Consider the following 9,811-nt stretch of genomic DNA (forward strand, 5'->3'; position numbering starts at 1 on the left):
TCGCCCGTAGCTCAAATGTGTCCTGCTTGTTTCCTCCTCTCTCTCTCTCTCTCTCTCTCTACGGTAACATTGGAAACTAACAGCTGAACTGCAAGTTTGTGACTTGAAAGCAAACGAGGAAAACGTGTCTTTCAAAACTTCCTAAAAACTCATTTGACCCAAGATGTATTTATTTTAACCACTGAAAGGAGGCAGCAGCGCGATTATCAGGTTTATGTCAATTTTTACATGTTTTTAAAAAAAACGTGTGTCATTTCTTAAGCTCGTTAACAGAATAGAATTTAACTTACCGGGTGAAGTCTTTGGTACTGAAGTTGTATCATTTAATGTTCATTTTAACTGTAGAGCTAAACAGATATTTTCCTGGCTCATGAATTTAATATTTGCTTTTAGATCTTCATCATATTTGGTTATATATATACATTTCCTGTGCACGCATAGCAATTTTTATGTTTGTCTGGGCTAAGTCTAGTTGTCCATCTCTGTCAGTATGTCTAAATAACGGCTGGATAAATCCTTTATCTGTGTGTTTTTAAACACTAACACAGGGAGTGTAGATATACTGTAAACCAATTATAAGACATCAGTAATTCTTTAAAATTTGTCTCCTGTTTGATTAAATTCATCCAAAAAATTTTGAGCAAACTGACAAAAGAAAAAAATACAGGACATGCACATAGTCCATTTAGTGGAAGTATTACATAGTAAGATTTATATACATAATACACAAACACCCACACACACACACATATCCTAACACACTTAACCTGACTCAATAATACAGCTGGGGAGTGTTGTGTGCAGTGTGTGTAGACTCCAGATCAGACACCCTGTGACATTCCCCCAGCCCCCTACACCCACATGTGCATACACTTACATATGCACACATGGCACCCATCAACTCCCCCCGTCTCTCTCTCTCTCTCACACACACATACACACACACACACACGCACACACAAACCTCCCCCCTCGTACACCCACTAGACAGTGATTCTATGTTCCATGTCGCCACCCTGTCTTGTCACATTTCCTTCTTGTCTGCCACACTGTCTCTCTCTCTTCCTCTTTTGTACTCCCTCTGTCTTCCTATCCTCCCTCGTGCTCTCTTCTCCCATCCCTCCATCCAATCAATAAGTGCTGGCACTTCCTTCCACAGCTCAGGAAAAAACAATTAAAAGCCATCGATCCCAAGCACACACTCGTCCATGGACGCGCTCAAATACGCACAGACATGCACACACTTACACGCAAAAAACACACACACATGCAAACACGCGCACAGCCATGAATATGCAAGTGGGTCTCCTTGACCTTCAAAGACAGGGGGAAAGCCAGGTGACTTCATTCTTCATGGGACTGCCACTGGATACATCTGTCGCCCTTCCACCTCTCTTCCACACTAACTTCCACACACACATGCACTCTTACTGACATATATGTGACATATACACGCAAACCTACATGTGTCTGTAGGTGCATACATGCATTTTTTTTAGATAGACACACATACACATAGGAAAAGTTATTAACATTTAAAAAGACATCCAGAAGTATCCCTCTATGAGAATGAATAAACGGAGTCAGTGAAGTGATTTCCATCAGCGGCATCATTATTAACCAATAGGTAATGTGTATTTAGTTAACAGTTATACTTTCATAATGCAATGTCCTCTAAACAAACTTTTCTCCAACCAAATCACAAAGTTGGCCAAATCAGAGACAATTTCCTTCACCCACACATCCACCAGTTGCAACCAGTTCATCAGCAAAGATGACAATTACCAGTGACAGTGGGTCATTTTTATTTGTAACTCAGCAATTTTATACTCTGCTGCTATCTGGGATCAAAGAAAAAAAATATCAGTAAGGATCAATTGGATCAACTAGCATTGACGAGGTGGCAATTTAATTCACTACTTTTTTAAATCACAAAATGTTTCTAAATGCAACAAAGTGTCCATGAAGTTTTCTGTTTATTAGTTTTACTGTCTCCAGAGAAAACCAAGTCTCTTAAGAGTGCCCTCTTGCTGTCAAGTCTCTATGATCCAGGTGATAGATGCTATGAGTTGATCAAAATGTTTATGTCTGCATAAACATTTTGCATAAATGTCATTCTGCATTTTGCATAAATGTCTGCATGCACTCATAGTAACTGAATAATTCTTGCTTCACAAGAAACATGGGTGTGTTCTGTGCTTTTTGCCTTTGGTTTCCATCCTGGGGAACATTTGCCCCCTTAGTTCCTTGATGGAGGTACTGAGGTTAAAAGAAACCTGGACAAAAGCCTGCAAGCAAGGTAAAAACTACTTTCATATTCATCTCATATTACTTTAGAAACAATTCTTGTAATGTTTTTACAAGGCATCCATTGTGACAAAACAATGCTGGATTGCTAACCTCACTACCTCGCCCAACAGTCTTGTTATTCCTATTGTGAATCAATAATGAAAACACTCAAAAATGGTACACACAAAGGGTCTGTGGAGGAAGGCAAAGACTGTGTGATCAAGGCAAACTGTCGACTACTGCTGTTAACTAGAGAAACAGTTTGAATCACCTTTTATACTTCGGCAGTTGTAAAAGGCACAGGGAGTCAGAGAAAATAAGAATTTATTCACATCAGTTCAGACAATCTATTAGTTCAGTCCTTCGTTCCGCTGTGCGGCTCTCACAGACAGAAATGCGGTAAAGAAAGAGAAAAAAACTGAGAAAGAAGGCAAAAAAAAATGCGTATGTGGTAAGCAGAGACGCAGAAAGTGATAGAGAAGGACAGCAGTCACACTCTGGCTGTTGCTCAATGAGGGAGTGGCCTGTAACGCCACCTCTAATCTGTGTCCAGTCAGCCCTACACACACAGATGAACACACACACAAACACACACACGCGCGCTGCTACAGTTCCTTCTGCATGAAAAATAGCCACATCTCTGAGCTGCTGAGTGACATGATGCTTAGGAATGAAATTCTTTTGTTGCTTAGATGTTTTTTCATCATGTGTCCATGTGAGAAGGTTGCTGTCAGTGCAGGCCAGGTGTTGCTCAGGGTCCACTGCTTCTCTTTTGAATTGGAGAGTTTGATAAATGAAGAGAGCGAGGGAGAAAAACAAGGAGTGCGAGAGAAGTTGATGAATGATCGCAGAGTGATGGATTGACTGCAATTCTCCCACATCTTAAGTTTCTGCTGCTGTTTTTTTATGGCACCTGAATTTGTCAGTGGACACGGTTCAACCAATCTTTAGGGATCACTGATACCTGCTACTGTACATACACTACTGCTCAAAAGTTTAGGGTCACTTAGAAATGTCCTTGCTTTTGAAAGAAAAGCACAGGTTTAAAATAAAGCAACTTTAAATATTGAAAATGACAACTATAGAGCCTCATCTGCAGCAATGTGGGCCCCTTACCCAACTGTCATGGTGAATAGGAGGATGGATAATGGAAAAAACACAACTTAACTAGAGGAAGAGTCTGTAGTTTGAAAAGAAAAAGATTCTTCAAGTGGGCAGCTTCATCTCAACATCAAGAGGGAAGAGGCAACTCCAGAATGTAGTCAAGAAAGTAAAAGGTTAATTTGGGCAAAAGAACATGCAAAGTGAGAGAGTTGGACAAATGTAAACTGGAGGTGTGAAGAAGAAAAAAGAAAAGACACTAAAGGAGAACCCATCTCTCCTCTAAGCATGCTGGGGAAACATGATGGTTTGCATGCTCTGCTGGAAGTTAAAAGATGATTTCTAACAGACAAAAAGTATCTGGAAAAATGAAGGCCATCAGTCCCTTTCGCAGAACTGAATCATAGCATGTATTTGCTTTATTCGAATGTCTTTCTTCTTGCATCATTTCACTCTACCGCATGTATTAACATTTTTGTTTAACTTTAATTTTCATTTGCTACTACGTGTTGTTTAAGAGAAGAATAGCTCATTCTTTGCATGGATTTGTTGGATTTCAAAAAAAAATTCTGCAGCTGAAACACTGTCAGTTATTGCTGCAGGAGGCATTACAGAGTTATAAAGAAGAGTGAGAAGAGTGAGACACTTCTCCAATCTTGCCATTTTATTTGAAGTGCCAGGTAGCAAAGCCACCTAATTCTAATTGTGCTCAATGAACTCAGAGATGACCTTTAACCTGCAATACCAGAGGCAATAAAATTTATTCCAACTCTTCAGTATTCAACATCAGGTTCCTTTCAACATACTGTGGCTTTTTTGGCAGAAATTTACATCCTGCACAGTGGAGTTTAAAGCAAAATGGCAGACAAACAAAGAGGACGGAGAAATGATGGTACTGACCTTGAACCCTGCTCTGAAAATAATCAAGCCGTGGCTGGATGTCAGGCACGGAAAGTCTTAGTAGCATATTTGGAATTGGTTTGGTAGTTTGGAGGTTGTGTTTGTTCTTGTTCTGATCGATGCATTGATGTTAATTATCTTTAAAACCTTTATTAATGTAAATTCATTCCATTTTTCCTTAATAAAGTTTTACTACATTCAGACTCAAATTGTGATATAATACATTAACCCTTTCATGCATTGTGGTCACTACAGTGGACAGCTATTCAAAGGCCGTTTATGAAAAAAATCCTGATTGAGGTTGTCATAATTCATGCATGAAAGGGTTAATTGAACTGTTTTAATTTCAGGACCATGGACAGCGCACACACCACCAGCGGCGGAATATAGAAATAAACTTTTGTCAGTCAGTCCGGTCTGTTCTATCCCTTTAATAACAGAATGCTACAGAACAAGATATACAAACTATTGTGATATGGCTTACAGTTTTAGATCGGAGCATGTCAGTGACTGAAGTCTGTTTCCATTAAAACAACCTTCACTGTCAGACTGACACTATAGGCCTACATTTAACATACATGTGCATGACTTGTGTTTATATATTTTTATGATTACAGTTAACATGCTGCACCTGTCGTGTTAGTAAATCACCTGCAGCTGAATATCATATGGTTTGCAAACTTGCAATAAATTGCATAACTCTGGGTAGATTGGGTAGGCTATACTGAAATGAACCGACTGCTCCTGTGTTTAGAAAACAGTTTGATGCGTGAAAAATGCTTGCAAACCTAAAGCCACCTATCATCACTATTTTAGGATTTCACTCACTCACTTTTGCCCCATTTAGCAAACCTGGCCCTAAATGACCTTAACCTTGTTGTTTTAAAATAGGACACCAGTGGATTCTTCCCTAATTCCCATAAGTGACAAGAAAGGCATTTTGTATAACGTTCTTTGAGTGCGCAAGTAGAGTAGAAAAGCTCTATATACGAATCAGTCCATTTTCTATTTGCCCTTACGATCCCCGACAGCACTGGCTGAAATGCAGCCCCCAAACAGCCTCTCCTGTGTTTTACAGATGGCTGTAGACACTCACTGTTGTACCTCTCTCCTTACCTCCCAAATACATATTGAAAACCATTTGAAACAAAATTTTGATTCTTAAATCTGTCTTTATCACTTGAATTAAAGAAAAAAAATCAGAAAATGATCAGGTACATGGACAGAACTGAAAATGAGTGAAAAGAGCAGCCAATGCCCAAAGGCAATCTTTGAATGACCTTAACAAAGCCTGGACAACTGCTGCCCGAGCACAGTTGAACTAATTACACAAAGGTCTGGCTCCTTGGAAACAATATATATAAATATGAGGGGTGTCTCAAAGAGTTTTCCACAGTACTATAACTTAAAAATGTTGCATTAAAATGGCTTCATCCCTAATTAAAGTAATACACAGTCATTACATACCTATAGCCAAGCTATGTAAAAAGTGCATCCGGTGAAAAATAGTAACTAAATGCAGTAAACGTTGATTAAAACTCAATCTGAAAATTGGGATGCATCGTAACAGTAAACAGGTGTTAAAGTAGAATAATTTCTATTATACTGTGTATGTTTTTGAGTGAGCTGTGGCTTACTGCAGACAGTACACCTAATACAAACTGAAATATTTTCCTTTCATTCTTTTTTCCCATCCTTTTTGACCTCATTAACAGGTTTATTGTAAAGAAGCACTTCATAATCAATGGAAACATCAAAACAGTAAAAAAAAAGAAAAAAAGAATTCGATATCCATCCTGAGCCGATTAAGTTCTTCCATTAATAACGTTTATTTCACAATAACTGTCGTGAGCTGCAGCTCACCTCCAGGCCTGCTAGATCAATTGACATCTGATCTGATTGGTTAATCACAGCGTATGAGATTGTTTCTGGCTTCTGTCAATCATATGTGTTAATGTGTGTGCCCGGTCAATTGATTCCCAGTCATCTGAACATAATCCCTCTATAATTAATCAATTAGCCATGTAACCAACATCCAACAGTCAAGCCTGCTTGAAGTGTGTGGGTGTTTACTGCTGTTTGTGTATTTGATTAAAGGCCAGTATTGGGGAATGCATGAGTGTGTGCACATCTGTGTGCTGATGTTATCACGCTTGAGTTGAGATATTAGTAACAGGTGGCTAACTGGATCCCTGGGGCTCATGTAGATTTGTGCTAATTGAGAGATACATAATTAGTTTACGAGTTGGTGTGTGGAAATGTCTGTGTGTGTTTGGCTGTGTGAGGAGTACATGGGTGTGTTTAACTGCAGTGCTGTTAATTAAGCAGGTTAATGCTTCAACTGTTTTACTGAGTCCCATCTCTTCATTAGCACATGCGATTTTTGTCTACATGTATGTTAATTTTCTGTCTCTGTGTCTGTAGGTGTGAAGCGGCTGTATTAGTACATCACTGTCTGTCCGTGTCTACATGCTGACAGCCATAAACCAGCAGACGAGCATGTCTCTTTCAGCAGAGTCAATTTTACAGCTCTGAGTCGCAGCTCTGAACTGACAAATCAATAAAATCTGAGGAAGTTAAATAATTTAGCGCTGGATCTAATTAGTCTTCTAGTACTGCAGTATAGATTCCTCTACAATATTGATGACAGAGTGCCTGTTTATGGAACAGACTGGAGAACTAAGCTCTCTTTTTATCTGCTTTATCAGAGATGACATAATACAAATCGCCACCCCAGAACATGAACATGAATTTAAAGTGGGTTTTTCATTTTGGGTGTAGGATGCAGAAGGGGGACACTTAACTGATTGCGTTAAAGTATTGTTTTATATTCAGATGGGTATTTTTGACTCGATTGGGTTGTTTTGTTTGTATGCAGAGGTTACCACCTGATTTTACTCCCATCATAAAGATCATGCTAACTCAGTATGAAGGCTTTATAGTAGGGTCACTGTATTAGAATTTCAAACTATACCACTTTCAATACCATGAGGAAAACTCTGACCCCAGCCTGCAACAAGAAAAGTAATGGTCAAAAGGTAATTTTCTGGAAAAAGCATGTTAATTTTCAACTATTCTTCTGAAATATCAATTAGATTTAACAAAATAACCATTGAATTAATATAGTAATATATATTTTAGAGTCTTTTAATAAAGAAAGGTACAATAGCAAAAATGGCAAACACCTGAATCAATGAAAAAAAGAAGAGAATTATGGAAAAGTTACAAATCAGCTCTGGATAAAGTGTCGTATTAGTTCTAAAAAACAGAGCGCTCACTGTAAAGCACTGAGCCTATTGCTGACTGCATTTTAAAACCGACCTTAAAGTTGGCTACAACAGAGGTGCATATCTGCCTCTAGCCCCTCTCCCAGCTTTTTCTTCAGGCCTGAAATCTGCCTGATTAAACTGTTCTGCATTTCACATTTTTTCTCTGATTAGGTCTCCGCACTCTGGCTTACTGCTCTGTTCAGCTACACTTCCCCGCTGCTCTGCACAGCCAGCAACCTGACGGTTCTCCATGTGTCCATAATCTACTCTGCCACAGCTCAATATTACATCTGTGACACGTTCAGCCTGCAACAACTATTCACCTTTTACCTAACTACAGTCCGCTAGCTGCTATGTGTAATGATGAATAGATATCTAATGTGGCTATTGATTAGTTGCTACTAGTTACATGGCTAATGTTAATGTGTGTGGCAGTCAGTTTAACACTGATGATAACTGCTTAATATTTTGGTGTTTGAAGTTGTATGTGAGTTGGAGAAGGTCAAGACTGCACAGTTGTTATTGTTGAAAATAAGCATATGTATGTTTATCAGGATTTTTTTTTTGTTTAGAAAATTCATTTCTAACATTGATTAATATCAAACTATCTTTTTTGACAACCCCAGTTTATAATTATTGAACTCAGTTAAGTTTTTATTTTTAAATGTATTATAAATGATAAATAAATATCTAATGAGTCATAGTGACATTATAGCTCTTTTGTTTTCTTGTTTTTGATTGTACGACTTGTTATTTATGTCGCCGGAAGTGTCAGTGTTATGTTTTTCCTTTTTAATTTTGAATAAATATGGGTTCAGTACAAATGCAGTTGTAAACATTTAGGTCATTTGTGCATTTTTATATGGAAGAAAACCTAGACTAAAAATTGAAAATTATTTTGAAGATGATAGAAAAAGGGTAAGAACAATCATCACTATTCACCATAAAAGGGGATGATTTTAACCAACCTTTCAGTTTTTGGATACTGAATTTTGTCAGCCTCTCCAACTTTTTTTTAAATGAAACTTCAAAAACACTGAAGAGGCGAGCAGTTAAATGTTGTGTGATTTGAACCAAACCTGCCGTTTACATGTAGTGATCCATTCAACGTGAACAGTGTGACATGCTCATAAGTAATGAATACATCATGTATCCTCAGCTGCTTGAAAATGAGCATAAATCAAGGCATTTTGTGTTATTGTGCCAGAGTTCATTTTTTAATTACCGCCCTCATCTGACCACTTCAGCTTGGAACACGACATTTTTGTGAAACTATTGAGATGCCTGTTAAATTCACAGTGGAGGGAAAAAACATGAAGAACACGGTTGATTACATGGCAGATGTTATCAAAAATACTTTATTAATGGCAAAAAAACATCATAATCTAGTGATGAAATTCACAGAAATGACCACTTTTTTAAAAATTAGAACTTTTTTGTGTTTATAATCTGAACAATGTGCCATTGTTCTGTCCTCACGCACACAGGTTCTCTATTCCTTGTTTTGTTTTTGTGCTTCTTCCAGTGTCAGCTTGCATGGATACTTGGCGAACCATTCTGTGCATTATTAGTGCTTGTGTGCTCAAATGCTTGCATGTTTTCCTGCATCTGTGTGTGTGTGTGTGCGTGTGGTGGTTGTTATCAGTCACTGGGGTGGGGGTTTGGGGGGGGGGGGGGGGGGGGGGGGGCTATCGATCATCTCTTTTAATTACCCCGAGCATAGCGAGAGGCCTAAATTAACTCCTCTCCTCTCCTCTGGCTGCTGAAAAAGCCATGCATATTTCAGGACCAGGAGACCAATCGTATGTCACTCAGCCCTTCTCCTCTCCTCTGACAAGACTTATCACTGTTATTTATCTCTCCCGCTCCCTCCCTCTCTCTCTCCGTTGTGCAGCAAGCATGTTGCCTGTGTGCAAAACAAAAGAGTGAATAATAGATATCTATACAGCTCATGTGTGCTTGTAGTGAAGCAAGTGTAACAAAAGGGGAAAAAAAATGTAAATCTCAAGTGTCGCCATCACTGGTTTGTTTGTGTTTGTGTGTATGAGTATGTAGTCATCTGTGTGTATATGTGTGTGTCCTTGCTGCTATATGAGAAGCAGTCAGAACCCACAGAGATGCATTAGAGGTGTTTTACCATGCTGCTGTCATTGTGGCTTGTCTGCCGGTGATGACACTGAGCGCTATTCTTCTTCAAGTGACTATTCTGTAAGGGCCTACTCTGTTTTCTCCTCTCTGCCTTCCTTTGACCT

Source organism: Aulonocara stuartgranti (assembly GCF_965226115.1).
Source record: "Aulonocara stuartgranti genome assembly, chromosome: 18".
Classification (NCBI taxonomy): domain Eukaryota; kingdom Metazoa; phylum Chordata; class Actinopteri; order Cichliformes; family Cichlidae; genus Aulonocara; species Aulonocara stuartgranti.